Below are 21,192 nucleotides of genomic sequence, written 5' to 3'. Positions count from 1 at the left end.
CGTCCCACAACTAGTACAATCTGACTACTACTTTGTGCTACCCGTTCTTGCTTCACACAGTCAAAGAGAGAGACTGGACGTTATGAAGGAAAATAGTAGTAAGACTTCACACAGTGAAAGTAAAATTATGTTCTACTGCAGTTTGAATAGACAAATTTCAAATATTTATCGAGAATTGGAAAAAAAATCTACATCTACGTGATTACGCTGCTATTTACAATAAAGTGCCTGGCAGAGGGTTCAGTGAACCACCTTCATGCTGTCTCTCTACCGTTCCACTCTCGAACGGCACGCCGGAAAAACGAGCACTTAAATTTTTCCGCGCGAGCCCTGATTTTTCTTATTTTATCGTGATGACCATTTCTCCCTATGTAGGTGGGTGCCAACAGAATGTTTTCGCAATCGGAGAACTGGTGGTTGAAATTTCATGAGATCTCGTCGCAACGGAAAACACCTTTGTTTTAATGATTGCCACTCCAATTCACGTATCATGTCTGTGGCACTATCTCCCCTATTTCGCGATAATACAAAACGAGCTGCCATCCGTCAGTCCCACGTGATGCGGATCCCACAGTGCACAGCAATACTCCAGAATAGGGCGGACAAGCGAGGTGTAAGCAGTCTCTTTGGCAGACCTGTTGCACTTTCTAAGTGTTCTGCCAATGAATCGCAGTCTTTGGTTTGCTCTACCCACAAGATTATCTATCTGATCCTTCCAATTTAGGGTATTTGTAATTGTAATCCCTAAGTATTTAGTTGAATTTACAGCCCTCAGATTTGTGTGACTTATCGCGTAATCGAAATTTAGCGGATTTCTTATAATACTTATGTGAATAACTTTGCACTTTCCTTTATTCAAGGTCAATTGCCACTTTTCGCACCATACAGATATCTTATCTAAATAATTTTGCAAGTCATTTTGATCATCTGATGACTTTACAAGACGGTAAATGACAGCATCATCTGCAAACAATCTAAGACGGCTACTCAGATTGTCTCCTATGTCGTTAATATGATATAAAATAAAAATATCAGCCATTTCGATAGCGTTATATCATTGAAAACAATATCGCCGATGTATATCGATATTTTTTAAAGTAAATACGATATGTGGGCGACACGCCACGCCAAAAGCCTGTACTGGCACATGTGTACGTATAAATGCATGCGACAAATGACATTACGCATCATACGTTTCAGAAAAATTGTTTGTTTGTGTGTGTGTGTGTGTGTGTGTGTGTGTGTGTGTGTGTGTGTGTGTGAGCGTATTCGACTGGTGCCGCTGTTGGTTACGCCTCCACCGTCTCAGCTCAACCTTGCGACACGACACGGCACAGCACGGGTCAGAGGTTATCCTGACGGGCGCAATGTCCAGTCCGCTCCGGACGCCATCTGGACTTTGCCCAGTAAAGTCCCACTAGGCGGCAGCCACTGACGTCAACCGTCCCCAAAGTGGACTCGCAAAGCTCCCAACTAGGAAAAACATAATACCTCTCTCTTTCGCCAGTTGGTCAATAGCTTGACATTCAGAATGAGATTTTCACTGTGCAGCGGAGTGTGCGCTGATATGAAACTTCCTGGCAGATTAAAACTGTGTGCCGGACCGAGACTCGAACTCGGGACCTTTGCCTTTCACGGGCAAGTGCTCTACCAACTTTTTTTATCTCATTTTTGTTTGTTGTGTTTGTTCGTCGCGGACATCTGTTCAGGTTATTCGTTGATCCGTTCACTCAGTTTTTTTTTATTGCATTGGGTAGCGAAACCCTCTGACCGAACACGGTGAGGTACCGTGCCGGCTATAATAATGGCGTGTGACGAGGGCCTCCCGTCGGGTAGACGAGCGCCTGGTGCAAGTCTTTCGATTTGACGCCACTTCGGCGACTTGCGCGTCTATGGGGATGAAATGATGATGATTAGGACAACACAACACCCAGTCCCTGAGCCGAGAAAACTCGTCTAGCTTGAAGGGGAAACCAGATGGCGTTATGGTTGGCCCACTAGATGACGCTGCCATAGGTCAAACGGATATCAACTGCGTTTTTTTAAATAGGAACCCCATTTTTTTTTACATATTCGTGTAGTAAGTAAAGAAATGTGAATGTTTTAGTTAGTCCACTTTTTTCACTTTGTGATAGATGGCGCTATAATAGTCACAAGCGTATAAGTACGTGGTATCACGTAACATTCCGCCAGTGCGGATGGTATTTGCTTCGTGATACATTACCCGTGTTAAAATGGACCATTTATCACTTTCGGAATAGGTCGATATCGTGTTGATGTATGCCTATTGTGATAAAAATGCCCAACGGGCGTGTGCTATGTACGCTGCTCGGTATCCTGGACGACATCATTCAAGTGTTCGGACCGTTCGCCGGATAGTTACATTATTTAAGGAAACAGGAAGTGTTCAGCTACATGTGAAACGTCAACCACGACCTGAAACAAATGATGATGCCCAAGTAGGCGTTTTACTTGCTGTTGCGGCTAATTCGCATATCAGTAGCAGACGAATTGCGCAAGAACTGGGAATCTCAAAAACGTCGGTGTTGAGATTGCTACATCAACATCGCTTGCACCCGTATCATATTTCTATGCATGGGGACGACTTTGAACGCCGTGTACGGTTCTGCCACTAGGCACAACAGAAATTACGGGACGATGACAGATTTTTTGCACGCAAAGCGCCATTCACCAACAGCGGTAACGTAAACCGGCATAATATGCACTACTGGGCAACGGAAAATCCACGATGCCTGCGACAAGTGGAACATCAGCGACCTTGGCGGGTTAATGTATGGTGCGGCATTATGGGAGGAAGGATACTTGGCTCCCATTTTATCGATGGCAATCTAAATGGTGCAATGTATTCTTATTTCCTACGTAATGTTCTACCGATGTTGCTACAAGATATTTCACTGCATGACACAATGGCGATGCACTTCCAACATGATGGATGACCGGCACACAGCTCGCGTGTGCTAAAATTGTGAGCCATATGTTTGTGACTATTGCAGCGCCATCTGTCACAAAGCGAAAAAAGTAGTCCAATTAAAACATTCATATTTCTTTACGTACTACACGAATATGTAATAAATGGGGGTTTCTATTTTAAAAAACGCAGTTGATATCCGTTTGACCTATGGCAGCGCCATCTAGCCGGCCAACCATAGCGCCATCTGGTTTCCACCTTCAAGATAGACAAGTTTCGCTCTTTGTAGTTTTTTCGTTTGACTCTTATTTCGTGAAGTGTTTGGCCCGGTCACGATCAATGGACCACCTTGTATATACTCATATGGATATGGACATGTCCGAAAGAACACACCCCATATCCATATAAGTACATATCGATGATGTTTCGTTCAATGGTTCGCACGACGACACTTGCTGCAGGTTTCAGTGCTGGGCCATCAACAATTTGCGGGAAGGTTGTACTTCTGTCACGTTGCACGATTGTCTTCAATTTTCCGGCCGCAGCGATGTCGCAGATTCGATATTTTACCGGATTACTGATATTCACGGTACACTCGTGAAATGGTCGTACGGGAAAATCGCGATTTCACCGCTACCTCGGAGATGCTGTGTCCCATCGCTCGTGCCCCGACTGTAACACGATGTTCAAACCCACTTAAATCTTGATAACCTGCCACTGTAGCAGCAGTAACTGATCTAAAAACTGTGCCACACACTTGTCTTGTATAGGCGTTGCCGACTGCAGCGGCGTGTTCTCCCTGTTTACAGATCTCTGCATTTGAAAGTACATGCGTATACCAGTTTCCTTGGCGTTTCAGTGCAGCAACCCTGTTTACAGGTCGAGGCAGTACGTACGCCAGAGCAGACGAGAGGTTCACCCAGGACTCATCTGTCTGTGTTATACATTTATACTAGTATCCCTCTACTTTTATTTCTCTTAAACTTATTTCTCAGCTCTGACATCTGTATTTCTTTCGAGATCTCGATTTTACCACTCTTACGTACTTCGAGATGAACTGTCTTTTGACCGAGAAACCAAGGACCTAGCTGTTTACTCCCGTAACCCCTAAGCAACCAGTCTTTCCTAACTTTGTGCGCCCGCCCATGTGGTCTTGTGGTAGCTTCCGGGTGAGACGCCTCGCCGCTGTGACATAACTTCCTTGTAGTGTTATAACCGTAACGCCGGATTCCGCGTCTCTCTTCCTTGTAGAACAGGCACCGTGCCACACGCTTTCACAACGAGCCAGACTTGTTTGGACATCACTGCATGGGGGGAGAGATAGCTCCCGCCCGGGGGGACTTCTGTAGTATGTTTGGGGGGGGCGGGGGGGAAGGGGGAGAGCCGTATCGTCGTATCGTTTCATAACATCGTAAGCGCTCTGCTCTCCTCGTGCGTATTCCACTGTCATCCTTCGTGATGGCTTTCCAGGAACAGCTTAACGCCAGCAATACATCCGTTTGTGTATTCTTCTGTGCTAGCGAAGGCTTGCGCGACTCTCCTGGTGATAAAATGATTGGGCATACACAATTTTAAGGGAAGGGAGGGGGGAGGGAAGGCGGGTGAGAATGTTGTTCAACTACATTTTATCAAAGGAACTCACCTTTGCGTTAATTGAGAGTTCAGCAACACACCACGCCGCTCCCGTACAGCATGTATAATCTCTGTACACTAAACCGGTGTAGGGTGTAATAAACAATTTTCCAAAAGTTACGAACACTGTTATTTTCTATTAATATGTGCTCGTCTCAGGTCTCACAAATAGTTCCATTACCGGTTTCGCAATCTCAGGAAGTAGTACATCAGAATTTGAAGCTTTTTTTTAAAAAAAAAGTCCCCTAATTCTGAGAAGGAAAAGAAATGGAATTAGGTGAACTGCCTGACTTTCGCAGACGATTTTGCAATACTGTCAGAAAATAATACAACCAGTTACTCAAATTTTCTGAAAAAAAGTAGCACTGGTCTTAAAAATTCAGCTGAAAAACATTCATGACAAATATGTAAAAAAATGTATCCAAAGACATAGAAAAACAGATAAAATAGAGCAAGTTAATAAATTTAAATATCTTTGAGTAACTGTACAAGAAAATCGACTAGACAGATTTGCGCTAGACGTTACAGTTAATGAAATGAAAAGAGCGTACGGCTTGACAAAAAAATCTACTACAGGAAATGCATATCTAGAAAACGAAACTATAACACCATACCAAAGCGGTAAGACCAAAAAGTTTGTAAGTATGTGAATGCTTAGCGTTGAACCGTAAGCTGGACAGAATAGTACATGAAAGATTTATCGTTAGAAAAGTAACGGGAGCAATAGAAACTACACATGGCTGTAAAATGGGAAGTAACGAGGCGCGCTACCGTAATATAGATAAAATATCAGAAGTAATGGCAAAGCTAAGATTAACTTTCTCTGGACGTCTCTACTGAATGAGTCAAATGCAAATATTCCTGTATTTATGGAAAAAGACTCGCCAGTAGCATGGATTGAAAAAATGAGAGAACTAGAAACAAACATCTTCAACGGATCGGAAATAACAGAAAGAAACCTTTTTAATGCTAAAGTACAGTATGTAGAAGCCTTTAAAGGTAGAAAAAAATAAGAAATGAGGAACAGTATGGACAAAAGAAAGGAAAAGACAACGTGGGGAGAAGATGGAGTACTGGAAGAAATAAGAAACAAGAATGAAGAGACACCGAAGCTGATAGTGATCGTAGTTGGCTAATAATTGACAGGGCAGTAACAGGGTTCCACTAAGGCAGTATACTTCATCTGTTTAGACTTGTATATATTTTGAAAGTTCTTGAATCAAAATTCGCAGTTCTGTTTACTCTGAATTACCGGTCACCAGGCCAATCGGCAGACAGTACTTTCACATATAAATTCCCAATGTTCCGCGGTAATTATGTGACGTTCCGTTTGTCAACACTAAAATCGTAGTCTCTCATTCATAGCGGACTCAGCTGAATGCGTATTCTTGTCATTTCCAAGAAGTATACGAAAATTTTCAGAATTCAAACTGTTGTTGCCTTCCCATTGTCGCTTGAGTGAGTATACATTCCTTTTAACTTTAGTGACACTCTATTCGGCAGATAGTACGACAGTGCGCTTTTCTCAAAGTCACACTTCGTACTAGGAGTGTTGATACTTTTAAAAATATTCGGAATGCTGAATATCGATATTTATAAAGATATGATCGGCCCTCGATACTCGAAAAAAGCACCCGATATCGACCGAAAAAAATATCGACGTACCGGCCTCTAAAAATATCGGCTGCACATTGTAAATATACCTAGTTTTAGAGCTCTATATTTAAGTTTTGATTTATAATTAGATATTTCGTATATCAACAAGCTAGCTGCCTGCTTGTACCCCTTCGAGCGAGAATTGAAAGGAAAAAGATGCACATTCACGACTGGCGATAACAACTTTGCTGTGGTAACTGGTTGTAAGTGTGAAAATAAACGATGCCCGATGGGTCCGTCGCTCGGTTTCGTCACATATCGGACTTGTCCGGGAACAGTTCATGTCGACTTCCCTGTTTTTTCATTTCTGCCAACGACAGCGACGTAGCATTTGTAGTGTCAAAATTGCGTGGTGAAGTTAAAGTTCCAGTTTCTGTTAGTAGCGCCAGTTACGCATTTCCCTTCACACGTCTCCACCCACAGCAAAGACCAATATTGTCATTTAAATTTTTCTTCATAATTTTCAGCAACTGTTTTTGATGCTACCGTTGTGAAAAGATGACACACTAATTGAGTTAAAAAAAATTCAGAACTTTACCGGAAATTGCGAAAAATACAATCTAAAATAAAAATATCGGCACTCGATATTGCCAACTCGATATCGATGTATTGCCAATATAAAATATCGATGGAATGAACGCTTTAGGATGTCTGGTTAGGAGCCGTCCTTGAAGTAACCTGTTTCTTTCGTTGTGTCGCTGCGGTGTCAGCTGCCACTCAAGATGCTGCTGCAGATGCATTGCGATGCTCCAGCCATACGCCGAACACGATGGCCTTCCCTCTCGTTAGTGACACATGGCTGTAACCCAGTCGTCTTGCGACCGTACCTTCCCGTGTTCTGTGACCACATTCCTGCCAAGTCTTTCTGCAGTATCGCAGGAGGAACATCCAGCTATGTTAAACGACCTCTTTCAAACACACTGAGGTGTTGATCAGTGCGTCTTTGTCGCCTTAAAAGCATTCTCGACAACGTCAGCTCACCACGTGCAGTCTCAAAGGTAACTAACGCTGTCGACTGTTAAAGCGGGCATTCCAAACAAACCTGATTTGCATCCTCACAGCGGTGTACTAGCTCTGCTTTTATGCGACTGGCTCGAAATTTGAGTTGACGTCATCTTTCAGTTGTACAAACACGCCTACCAACTTCTATTTCGCACTGCTTGGTGTTGGGATATTTTTCTCCGTCAGTGTAGTTAACGTTGGTTGTCATACATTTTATATGTATCGAATGAGTTACTGAATTAAGTTCTGCCTGAACGACTGTCCTGATGTGTGTTTACCTGTGTTACAGATCCAGCGCGTCCTGCATCTCCGTCGTTCGTCGGACCGGTTGTTGAACATCGCCACACACACATCACAGCAGGTATGTACACTCGTAGTGGCCGTTACAGCAGCAAGTGAGCGTGCTGTGTGCCACAGGAGTAATGCAGTGTTCATACATGAGACGTATAAAAATACGTCAAACTTTAGGCATTTATTCGTGACATGAAGACATTACAAGAAGTTCATATGGAAATGTGTCCGACAATCCTTCGTTAGTGCCGTATGGAATTACTTATTATTCGTGGCCCAAAACTCTTACTTACCAGACACACTTGTATCTACAGAAATAGCTTGAAGTGACGACTTCCTGCTTCCATGCATGACTTTTCCGTACGTCATGGAAAACGCCTGGTGTATTCCGCATTAAGTCAAATCCCTTTTCGATAGCCTCTCTCAGGACACTGGGTACAGGAATTGGATGCACCAAGGATTTTAAGCATCGCGAAAGGAAAAACGGAAAAAACCATTGGATTCAAATCTGGCGATCTGTACATAGGATCCCCCTCGACAAGTCCACGTCCTTAGAAACTGGTTATCGAGATACTAGCGATCTATCCGTAGCAGGCGAGATGGAGCACCGGCGTGCATAAATGACATGGGTTGGATTTTTACTATCAAAACCAGTCTTGATCACAATTTATTTATTACGGTGACCAGTTTCGACCACTACTGTGGTCATCTTCAGACTAATGGGTAAGAACCTCCTTCTGGTGGTAAATCACATAGTAGTGATTTACCACCAGAAGGAGGTTCTTACTAATTGGTCTGAAGATACCACAGTAGCGGTCGAAACCGGTCACCGTAATAAATAGTGATAAGGACTGGTTTTGATAGTAAATATTTGTAACACATTGATCACTGTTCACTCCCACAATGTATTCAAAAGTAACATTCGTTGGATGTCTAGAGGTACTTCATCACGTAAATGAAGCGGTTCATGTCTGAAAAACTGAAGGTAAGTTTATCCTGTAAGACGTCGCGGAAATACATAGGCGCCAATGAGATGATGATGATGATGATGATGATGATGATGATGATGATGATGATGATTCCAACCCACACATTGAGGCTGAACCTCTATTGATCTGTCTTGTTGCAGGCACTTCGTGAAGGTTCTCGTAAATCCAGTTTTTGTTTGACGCCGCCTGCTGTTATTTTCTCTCCTCTGCCTAAGTTTTCATTTGACAGTAGCATTTAGAACCTACGCCCTCAATTATTTCTTGTATTTATTCCTGTCTCTCTCTTCCTCCAAAGTTTACACCATCGACAGCTCCCTCTAGTAACTTAGAAATTATTCCCTGATGTCTTGATGTCATATCAGCCTGTCCCTTCTTGATGTTAGCGTTATCCATGTTATCCTCGACAATTCTGCGAGAGAACCACCCTTTTTTTTTTTTTTTTTTTTGAACGCATTCTAAGTTTATTTCTGTACGAACTGTAAGTTTATTTCTGTACGAACTGTAAGTTTATTTCTGTACGAACTGTAAGTTTATTTCTGTACGAACTGTAAGTTTATTTCTGTACGAACTGTAAGTTTATTTCTGTACGAACTGTAAGTTTATTTCTGTACGAACTGTAAGTTGATTTCTGACCGAACGAATTGTAAGTTGATTTCTGACCGAACGAATTGTAAGTTGATTTCTGACCACGAATTGTAAGTTGATTTTTGAATGTGTGTATAGTGTACTAGATGTCTGTGCCAGGGTACCCCGTCGCATCTAAAAATTAAAAAAATCTGTCCCGCAGACAAATTGGGACGGGCTGTACGAGCTGAGCCGTGAGGTGGGGGGCGGGGGGGGGGGGAGGAAGAGGAGGCACAACTATAAAGTTTTTGCTCTGTTCGGAAATATCGTAGATCCGAGCAGTCATTCACGCTACATCAACAGCCATTATTAACACTGGGAGTCATTCTACATGATGCGTAGTGAGTGCAGGCAGACCCGTCATCAAGATTCCAGTCGACTGCTTCTGACCATAGCAAGGGAAGATCGCTGTATTGTGCACCAAACACACCATGACGTCTTCGCTTATGCGCTTACCATCGGAGAACAAGTAATGGACTCCTTGGAATATTCTGTGTCATAATGCACCATCGGTCGGATAATAGCAGCAGCCGGACTTGGGAATTACTGTTCGATGCGTAGGCTGCCATTAACACCGCAACGTAAACGGCTGCATCATTTGGAGTGGTGCCGTGACAGGAAAGCATTGAGTGCTGATGAATGGGGTTGCATTGTCACTGATGGATCGTTGTCTGTACTACCCCGGAGACGATCGTCGGCAACTATACGAGTAGTGGCAGCCTGTGGGGAGGGCCATTCTTCCCATGTTCTGGGGAGGCCCAGCGGTGTTACTGTTGGTGACATGCTGTGGGGACACATCGGGTATGTCTTCTCGTCACGGCTGGTAGTGATTCAGGGAGCTCTCACGGCACAATGGTACATCCTGCGTCTGATGGGTTACGTCTCGTGCGAAAGTATCGTGGCGCCTTTTTTCACTGCAATACCTGTCTACATATGGCACGAGTGTCTGTGAACTGTCTGCATGATGTTGAGGTACGTCTTCAGAACTGGCTGTGTTAAACAGTAGGATTGTTGATATTTTTAAAAACCTCGGGAGACTAATACATCGATATTCATGAAGTACGTTTGTCGACCCTCAACGTATCGAAAAATACACCGGTATATCGACGGAAAACGTATCGACGCACCGATAAAAAAAAATAAAAATCGGCTGCAAAGGCTATTTACAATTTGTACAGAAACCAGATAGCAGTTTTAAGAGTCGAGGGGTATAAAAGGGAAGCAGTGGTTGGGAAGGGAGTGAGACAGGGTTGCAGCCTAACCCCGATGTTATTCAATCTGTATATTGAACAAGCAGTAAAGGAAACAAAAGAAAAGTTCAGACTAGGTATTAAAATCCATGGAGAAGAAATAAAAAATTTGAGGTTCGCCGATGACATTGTAATTCTGTCAGAGACATCAAAGGACTTGGAAGAGCAGCTGAACGGAATGGACAGTGTCTTGAAAGGCGGGTATAAGACGAACATCAACAAAAGTAAAACGAGGATAATGGAATGTAGTCGAATTAAGTCAGGTGATGCTGAGGGAATTTGATTAGGAAATGAGACACTTAAAGTAGTAATTGAGTTTTGCTATTTGGGGAGCAAAATAACTGATGATGGTCGAAGTAGAGAGGATGTAAAATGTAGACTGGCAATGGCAAGGAAAGCGTTTCTGAAGAAGAGAAATTTGTTAACATCGAGTATAGATTTAAGTGTCAGGAAGTCGTTTCTGAAACTATTCGTATCGAGTGTAGCCATGTATGGAAGTGAAACGTGGACGATAAATAGTTTGGACAAGAAGAGAATAGAAGCTTTCGAAATGTGGTGCTACAGGAGAATGCTGAAGATTAGATGGGTAGATCACATAACTAATGAGGAGGTATTGAACAGAACCGTAGAGAAGCGAAATTTGTGGCACAACTTGACCAGAAGAAGCGATCGATTGGTAGGTCATGTTCTGAGGCATCAAGGGATCACAAATTTAGCATTGGAGGGCAGCGTGGAGGGTAAAAATTGTAGAGGGAGACCAAGAGATGAATACACTAAGCAGATTCAGAAGGATGTAGGTTGCAGTAAGTACTGGGAGATGAAGAAGCTTGCTTAATAGGTTGCTAATTATCTCATACAGTTGCTTCATTCTGTGATGGTGGCAGTAGCTGAGAGTCTCGGTCATTTTCTTGCACGGATCGTATTTTTTTTTTTTTTCATCGGGCATGTAGTTTATTTTATATTACTGCTGATAACTTGGAAAAATGACAGCACAACTTAGCACTGGGTTAGCTGAAGCAATAATGAAGTAACCCATACCACGGGCTTGCACTTGTGAAGCAACAGTGGTACAGTACAAGACAACATTATTTGTGGTTGGTGCACTTTATATAAATGTGCCTGCTCGAGTTTTAGTAGAAATTTGTACCATCCTTGCAATCTGGGTATTTAAGGCAAGACCTCCTAATTCCCTGTGACACACAATGTTCTACTATTGCCTTTCCGCATGGTAGTCACTGAGGAATCTCCAGCCTTACCATTATAGAAGACTGGCAGTACTCGCATATCCCAGCTCAGGTTTTTCAGACACTGCCATGGAGAGCTGCATCAGACCAGTCTCAGGACTGAAGACCACAACAAACATTATAAATATACTACCAGTTTAACAGCTGTATATTTAAGTATTGATATATTATTAGATATTCTGTACATCGACAAGGTAGCACCCTGCTTATCCCTCTAAGAGCAAGAGTTGAAAGGAAAACCATGCACGTTCACGCTTGGCGATAACCACTTTGCTAACAATGGTAGTAAGTGGCACAATAAAAGGTGTCCGATGGGTCCGCCGTTTGGTTTCACATATCGGATTTATCTGGAACACTTGATGTCGGCTTCTTGTTTTTTCATTTCTGCAAACGCCAGCGGGCTAGCAGTTGTAGAGTCAAAATTGCGCGGTGAAGTGAAACGCGCAGTTTCTGTTGGTTGCACCGAGCGCCGATTTAATAATTGTATTGTATTGTATTGTGTTGTATGTTAACCGGGGATTTAGAAACGACGGAGACTCCGTCCCCGCCGCAGCAGCAGTGGTCCACAACCCCACGATGGCTACCGCAGTCCACTTCACCCCTCGCCGCCCCTTTCCCGAACCACTCTTTGAGGGTCATTGTGCGGTTGAGCCCCCGGTGGACCTCCCAGGGAACGTCTCACACCAGACGAGTGTAACCCTTATGTTTGCGAGGTAGAGTAATGGTGGTGTACGCGTATATGGAGAACTTGTTTGCGCAGCAATCGCCGACATAGTGTAGCTGAGGCGGAATAAGGGGAACCAGCTCGCATTCGGCGAGGCAGATGGAAAACCGCCTGAAAACCATCCACAGACTGACCGGTTCACCGCACCTCGACACAAATCCGCCGGGCGGATTCGTGCGGGGGATCTGGCGCTCCTTCCACGCCTGTAAACCGTGCGTTTTTTCCCAATAATCTTTATTGAACAAACTTTAAAAATATACAAATGGCTGTTAGTTAAACAAAAAATATTACAAAAACATTAAATATAACAAAATATAACATATTCTGTCTTCTTCCTTTTTTTCCGATGCATGAGAACGTGGATAAAGGTGTTGCATCATGTGACAGGTAGGCATGGCACACCCCAACTTTGAGGAAGACGCTGCGGGGATAACCGGCAAAAGATTGTCGGTAAGATGGTTTTCGGGTGAGGGTGCTATGCGCGGTCACAGCTTTGTACCAGAAGTCAAGGACTGTATGCGGACCACTCTGAAAGAGGTATTCTAAAGCCTGTCCTCGAAACCAGCTTAGGGTATGGTGCTTAGCAGGAGGGTAGTGAAATGTCTGGGGCAACAACAGGAAATCCGGGTTTACCGTCGTTGGCGGGGCACGGAGGTAAAAGCCCACGATTCGTTGGATGAGGAGCCATACGTTGCGTTTCAGGGGGCACGTAAGACGGTGCTCGTCGGTGTCTTCGAGCTGACAGTCAGGGCAGAGTGGGGAGATGGCCAGTCCTGTGCGATAAAGTCGGCTATTAGTAGGGAATTTGCCATATACTAAAAAATACCAGAGTGCACACACAGACGACGGTGAAAAGGGTGCATGCACACACCCCCAAACCGTTCGCCAGTTAATGTCAGGAGAAGAGCACCAATATGTTCACAGTTTCTTGTAAAAGCAACCCAGTACAAACGTAACTTCCTCAGATTTACAAATAAGATAAAGAAGCACGAATTCTGTTGCTGCTGGACCATGAAGTTGTTTTTGTATGTCAATCCTTAAAACAGGTGGAAATTTAAGTTCAGGAGTACACTATTTGTTAAGAAGTGTAATGAATTGCACAATTGATTGCAGAAATCTCTCAGAACAATGTGTGTCGGTCAAATACCGCCAATAGTTTCACATTTTCCAGTGTCAGAGAGGGAGACACCACCATTATGAGTATGCCTGCAACAGACCTGGCGTTCGCCGTGCCTAGCTGACGTGACGTCACGAACAAGCGCCGAGGCCTTCCTTTGAGTCGGTGTTGACCGGGCAGGCTCGATTTCATCATACTTCTCCTCCCTTCAAAGACCAGTCTTGTCACTTAGATTTCTGTTCTTCAGCGTCAAAAACTGTTTTTGAAGAATGCCGATGTGAAGAAATAACACACTAGTTGCGTTAAAAATGGTTTTTGCACTCATTCTAATTGTTCCCCCCGTGCAGTCGGTCTACTACTTTGTGCCAACTATACTTCCTTCACACAGTCAACAAGAGAGATTGGACGTGATGAAAACTTATAAAGTAGTAAGACTCCTTCACGCAGTGAAAGTAAAATGTCTACTACAATTTCAAAAGAGCAACTTCAAATATTTATCGGAAATAGCGAAAAAATAGAATATAAGATAAAAATATGCGCACCAGATGCTGCCACTTCGATATCGACACGAAAACGACGTCGCCGATGTATATAATTTTTTGGAAGAAAACTTTGATATTTTAACCACAGTGCTGCTGGACTAATGCCACCATCCTCAGATGCAGAATTACTGTGCTGCGGTGGCCGCCACCCCTGTGTTAAAGAGCTCAGCATAGCGTCCTCATGCCGCTCTTCCTTTGCGATCAGAGAACTCACAGACGAGACGTGCATGTCGGTCAGACCATCATCATTAACCCCTCACTACATTCGCTGTTTGGACTGACGTTAGTTACGTCGCGGGATAGTTTTTCAAACGCAAAAATAAAAACCATCTGAAACTTATTTACTTCTGTGTTTCTCTAAACTGTTGTTACAGAATCAATAAAAGCAAGGCTGATATTTATGAAAAATCAATATTTATCAATAAACGAACAGTCTCACCAATAGTCGAGGCCGTTACATGAACTTGCTCCTCTGACAGCGTCAGCATCGGGGCGATTTGTGGTATTATGAACACTGAACAAATTCTCAGCTGCCAAGATCGCTAAAATCCTTTATTCACATAGATGATTGGTTTCGCCAATTCCGTGTTGCCATCTTCGGATCTGTGTTTACATAATGACGTAAATATAGATCTGAAGATAGCATAGGGAATTTACCGAAACTGGTCATCTATATGAATGAAAGATTTTAGCGATCTTGGCAGTTGAGAATTTATTCAGTGTTCACCATAAATTAATACTGGCCTCTTAAATAGTGTCTGAAATTCATGTTCAGAAATAAATAAACTGCAAAGAAGAAATGAGTTTCAATACAGACAGTAGGTACATGCACGAGTCAACTAACAAGGGAACCTTCCCAACGCACCCCCCTCAGATTTAGTTATAAGTTGGCACAGTGGATAGGCCTTGAAAAACTGAACACAGATCCAGAATGAGATTTTCACTCTGCAGCGGAGTGTGCGCTGATATGAAACTTCCTCGCAGATTAAAACTGTGTGCCCGACCGAGACTCGAACTCGGGACCTTTGCCATTCGCGGACAAGTGCTCTACCAACTGAGCTACCGAAGCACGACTCACGCCCGGTACTCACAGCTTTACTTCTGCCAGTTTTTGAACACAGATCAATCGAGAAAACAGGAAGAAGTTGTGTGGAACTATGAAAAAATAAGCAAAATATACAAACTGAATAGTCCATGTGCAAGATAGGCAACATCAAGGATAATGCAAGCACAGGAGCGCCGTGGTCAGGTGGTTAGCGTGAGCAGCTGCGGAACGAGAGGTCCTTGGTTCAAGTCTTCCATCGGATGATAAGATTACTTTCTCTATTTTCGTAAAGTTATGATCTGTCCGTTCGTTCATTGACGTCTCTGTTCACTGTAATAAATTTAGTGTCTGTTTTGCGACCGCACCGCAAAACCGTTGCGATTAGTAGACGAAAGGATGTGCCTCTTCAATGGGAACAGAAAACATTTGATCGCAAGGTCATAGGTCAACCGATACCTCCACAGGAAAACACGTCTGATATATTCTATACGACACTGATGACGGCATGTGCGTCACATGACAGGAATATGTTGTCGACCCACCTGACTTGTACACTTGGCGAATGGGTAAAAAGATTCTTCTACCTTGCCCGATTTAGGTTTTCTTGTGGATGTGATAATCACTCCCAAAAACGTGATGAAAACAGAACAGTTTGTGACATAAACTGAAAATAAAAAATTAAACTTTTCACTCGAGGGAAGACTTGAACCAAGGACCACTCGTTCTGCATGTGCTCACGCTAACGACGGGACCACGGCGCTCCTGAGTTCACCCATCCTTGATGTTACATACGTTGCGCATGGACTATTCAGTTTTTTTATATTTTGCTTATTTTTTTCATAGTTCCACACAACTTCTTCCTGTTTTCTCGATTGATCTGTATTCAGTTTTTCAAGGCCTATCCACTGTGCCAGCTTATTATTAAATCTGAGGGGGGTGCGATGGGGAGGTTCCCTTGTAAGCACTTATTTTCGTTCACCGCATTCAAGACATACCTTTTTGTCAATGGAATTGATTTTACACATGTACCTGGATTTTTTGCATTTAGATCATGTTTCTGCAGTTTTTTTATCTTTAATGCGTGTTCGTGTGTGGTATCGTGACAACTGACTTTTTTTCGCTGACTCGCTCCCGCTTCCACTTGTTCCACAGATTTTAGTCGTCACCAAATCCGGCATTTCATATAGCGTCATCCTATCGAATACTTGATATTTATTAAAATAAATAGCCCAAGTCTCTAAGTAATAAAGTGCTATGGCATAGAAAACCATTGTCCCTTCCTCAAATATCGAAATCAAATTAATTCTTTCTTGTTTAGGGTTCTCATTCTTTAATTTGTTCAAATTCATCTTGATTTGCATGCCAATAAAACTGACAGTTTTTCCTTTCGTTCATACCTCTTTGTGTCGATTAATATATTTATTTCAATTATCGAAACTTTATTCTTCTCCAGGCTTTTGAGATCTCTCTTCAAGCCGGCCGTGGTAGCCGAGCGGTTCTACGCGCTTCAGTCTGGAACCGCGCGACTGCTACGGTCGCAGGTTCGAATCCTGCCTCGGGCATGGATGTGTGTGATGTCCATAGGTTAGTTAGGTTTAAGTAGTTCTAAGTTCTAGGGGACTGATGACCTCAGATGTTAAGTCCCATAGTGCTCAGAGCCATTTGAACCAATCTCTCTTCAAACAGAGCCAAGTTTGATTGCTGGAACATGAAGTAAATTTCATTGATCGGACTATTGAAAAAATCTGAAATTATTTTAGGTAGCCTGCCTTCTGCGTCAAAAAATTGTTTTAACGGAATCCACAACTTAAGAATTCTTTAAACTACGGGTATTAACGACAGCCACCTTGTTTTTCTCTGATAACTGAAATCAATGTATAAGCAGAACTCTTCCAGCATCTCTGTCCTTACAGTGTAAATTGAAAAACAAATATTTTAATGGTTATTTCAATGTCGACAGTTAAGACTCCAGCAGTGGTTGATACAGTACTTGTGGATAATCCAATTCCTTCTACATTTTTCCTAGTACTTTTTTTAATTTCGTGAAACTCGTTATTCAGCGAATCAAACTTAAACAGCTCCTATTCGATTCAGTCTGTTTCTACAGTGATTATGCTAAAGAACTTGCCCCCTTTCTATCAGCAATTTATCGTAGATCGCTGGAAGAACGTAAAGTACCTAGCGACTGGAAGAAAGCGCAGGTCGTTCCCATTTTCAAGAAGGGTCATAAATCAGATGCGAATAATTATAGGCCTATTTCGCTTACGTCAATCTGTTGTAGAATAATGGAACATGTTTTGTGTTCTCGTATTATGACGTTCTTAGATAATACAAATCTCCTTCATCATAAACCAACATGGATTCCGCAAACAGAGATCATGTGAAACTCAGCTCGCCCTATTTGCCCAAGAAATTCACAGTGCCGTAGACACTGGCGAGCAGATTGATGCCGTATTCCTGGACTTCAGGAAGGCATTTGATACGGTTCCGCACTTACGTTTAGTGAAAAAAATACGAGCTTACGGAATATCGGACCAGGTTTGTGATTGGATTCAGGATTTCCTAGAAGAAAGAACACAACATGTCATTCTTAACGGTCCAAAATCTGCAGATGTAGAGGTAATTTCGGGAGTACCGCAGGGAAGCGTGATAGGACCTTTATTGTTTACAATATACATAAATGACTTAGTGGAAAACATCGGTAGCTCCGTGAGGCTATTTGCAGATGACACGGTTGTCTACAAGAAAGTAGCAACATCAGAAGACTCGTACGTAATCCAGGAGGACCTGCAGAGGATTAATGCATGGTGCGACAGCTGGCAGCTTTCCCTAAACGTAGATAAATGTAATATAATGCGCATACATAGGGGCAGAAATCCAGTCCAGTACGATTATGCCATAGGTGGTAAATCATTGGAAGCGGTAACGACCGTAAAATACTTAGGAGTTACTAGCCGGAGCGATCTGAAGTGGAATGATCACATAAAACAAATAGTGGGAAAAGCAGGCGCCAGGTTGAGATTCATAGGAAGAATTCTAAGAAAATGTGACTCGTCGACGAAAGAAGTAGCTTACAAAACGCTTGTTCGTCCGATTCTTGAGTATTGCTCATCAGTATGGGACCCTTACCAGGTTGGATTAATAGAAGAGATAGACATGATCCAGCGAAAAGCAGCGCGATTCGTCATGGGGACATTTAGTCAGCGCGAGAGCGTTACGGAGATGCTGAACAAGCTCCAGTGGCGGACACTTCAAGAAAGGCGTTACGCAATACGGAGAGGTTTATTATCGAAATTACGAGAGAGCACATTCCGGGAAGAGATGGGCAACATATTACTACCGCCCACATATATCTCGCGTAATGATCACAACGAAAAGATCCGAGAAATTAGAGCAAATACGGAGACTTACAAGCAGTCGTTCTTCCCACGCACAATTCGTGAATGGAACAGGGAAGGGGGGATCAGATAGTGGTACAATAAGTACCCTCCGCCACACACCGTAAGGTGGCTCGCGGAGTATAGATGTAGATGTAGATGTACAGTATTGAACAACTAAAGGTAACGTCTTTTCAGCCTTATGGTGCGATGCGTCGATATCCATACTGTAAAATGAACCATCTCGCAATTGTTTTATGCATTCGGACACGGCATGTACTGCGAGAATATTTTCAATAATCGCTGCAGCTTTGGTCCTGGTTGTAGACTGCTTTGCAGCGATTTTGGAGTCAGGATACGTTGCGGCATTTAGTTTTACTGTACAGTCAAGAGAACAAGGATTGATGATGGTTCGGTTCTTAGTTCTTCAATTTTGAGCAATTCTTCCTGAAAAAGTCTTTAATCATAAATGTAGAAACAGGCTTTGATATAGATCCTACTGCGAATCTATTTGTATGATTCTTGGTAGAAATATGATGCCTCACATCTGCCTTACCTCCGTGAGTTACTGAGTCCAAACAGTTACTACAAATCTACATAACGCTTCCTCATCCGTACATCTATCCTTGGCAAAAAACACTTTTCCTTTCCAGCTGCAGGCATTTTCGTAAGCTTCGATAAGTTTATTAGTCGGAGACAGTCGACAGTAACTCTAGTCATAAGTACACGTCACTACACTCGCCATATCCTATATACCCACAGCAAACACTTCAAACATTACTAACTTTCACCCGTTGTTCGTATTACGTTTAGAAAGAATCGTCTAATGAGATCGCTGGTAAAATGATAACTGCCAGTTTCTTCCGCGTAGCGTCGCGCTATGAAGTAGTCTCGTAGTTTTTTCGAATGATGGCGCCAGGTCTAGAACGTTCTTACATCGTCGATACACCTTGTCAACATAAACTTGCTGACATGGATCAAACTGAGGCTGCATTTACATGTTGCGTAAACAGATCTTCAGCACTTGAGCCAAGCTCGCAACAGTATTTTGCAAAATCCGGAGAAAATTGGGTCCAGTGGGGGTGTTGGGACAAGCACGACCTTAACAGTGACGGTCCCGGTATATCGGGACAGATGACAATCCTAAGATACAAAGATAAAAGGAGCTAAGGAATGAAACAAAATGCAGTTTGTTAAGAGCTAGCGGATGCTACCCAGAAAATGGTCCTGATCGTATTCCGAAATATTGTCGGTGAAGTTCGGTTTCACCGTGTTCGGTATAGCAGTTACATAGGGATTAGCACGAGACAGTAAATGTGGGCCACCTAAAGACTAAAGACTCGTAACAAAAAAAAAGGAGAAAAAAAGCCACATTGTCAACCTACTGTAAGCGACGTTCACGGGGAATTTACGAGTAGCTTTAGACAAGGCATCCAGTTTCAGAACTGCTGAGAGCTTGTTCCGTGCCAGAAACGCGAGACGCCTGATTGCCAAAGTTTTGGCACAGACGGCAACTACGTGACGTTGCTTGCCGTTCTGAAGCGCTTTCGCTTCACAAGGACAGCACAAAAAGATGACTCAAGCATTACCCTAGCCCCGTCGGTACCGTTTGCTCTGCAGAAAGTACAGGGTGTGACGCAAGACTACCGATTTACTACTCAGTTGCCATTAGGGATAACGGTTTTGTGCGTATCGGACGCACAACGCCGTCTTGCAACGAAAATTTTATAAATTTATTGTAATTCAGTGACCGCTCCGTTCATTAAGCTGGCGATTAGTTTCGACCTGCGAAGTTAATTTTCAGGCCAGACCTACTAAAGCTAAAATACGAACATTTTATTTTTATTTATTTATTCGATTGGGTGAAATGCAGTTTAAAAATACAAGTATATAACATTAGTATACGTACACCATGTGATCTAAAGTATCCGGACACCCCCAAAAAACATACGTTTTTCAAGTAAGGCGCATTGTGCTGCCAGGTACTCCATATCAGCGACCACAGTGGTCATTAGACATCGTGAGAGAGCTGAATGGGGCGCAACGCGAAACTCACGGACTTCGAACGAGGTCAGGTGATAGGGTGTCACTTTTGTCATACGTCTGTACGCGAGATTTCCACACTCCTAAACATCCCCAGGTTCACTGTTTCCGATATGATAGTGAAGTGGAAACTTGAAGGGACACGTACAGCACAAAAGCGTACAGGCCGACCTCGTCTATTGACTGACGGAGAAATGGCTCCAAGCACTATGGGACATAACATCTGAGGTCATCAGTCCCCTAGACTTAGAACTACTTGAACCTAACTAACCTAAGGGCATCACACACATCCATGCCCGAGGCAGGATTCGAACCTGCGAACGCAGCAGCAGCAGCGCGGTTCCGGACTGAAGCGCCTAGAACCACTCGGCCACAGCGGCCGGCTTAATGACGGAGAACGGCGACTGTTGAAGAGGGTCGTAATGTGTAATAGGCAGACATCTATCCAGACCATCACGCAGTAATTCCAAACTGCATCAGGATCCACTGCAAGTACTACGAAAGTTTGGCGGTAGGTGAGAAAACTTGGATTTCATTGTCGAGCGGCAGCTTATAAGCCACACATCACGCCGGTAAAACCCAAATGGCGCTGCGTTTGGTGTAAGGAGCATAAACATTGGAAGATTGAACAGTGGAAAAACGTTGCGTGGAATGACGAGCACGGTACAGAATGTGGCGATCCGATGGCAGGGTGTGGGTATAGTGTTATGGTGTGGTTGTGTTTTTC

The 21,192-nt window shown here is 43.2% G+C and overlaps 1 protein-coding gene across 5 annotated transcripts in view; it reads left to right on the top strand.

Moving 5' to 3' along the window:
• LOC126425294 (pyruvate carboxylase, mitochondrial) overlaps window positions 1–21,192 on the top strand; it is a 417,925-nt gene that overhangs the window by 233,520 nt on the left and 163,213 nt on the right. For all 5 annotated transcript variants that reach the window (XM_050088273.1, XM_050088271.1, XM_050088272.1 and 2 more), the window contains one exon: window positions 7,509–7,580. The gene's annotated coding sequence lies outside the window, so the exon portion shown is untranslated. The remainder of the gene's footprint in view (window positions 1–7,508; window positions 7,581–21,192) is intronic.

The sequence above is a fragment of the Schistocerca serialis genome, chromosome 10 (genome assembly GCF_023864345.2).
Source record: "Schistocerca serialis cubense isolate TAMUIC-IGC-003099 chromosome 10, iqSchSeri2.2, whole genome shotgun sequence".
Lineage (NCBI taxonomy): Eukaryota > Metazoa > Arthropoda > Insecta > Orthoptera > Acrididae > Schistocerca > Schistocerca serialis.
This window is presented reverse-complemented; position numbering and strand designations above follow the sequence as displayed.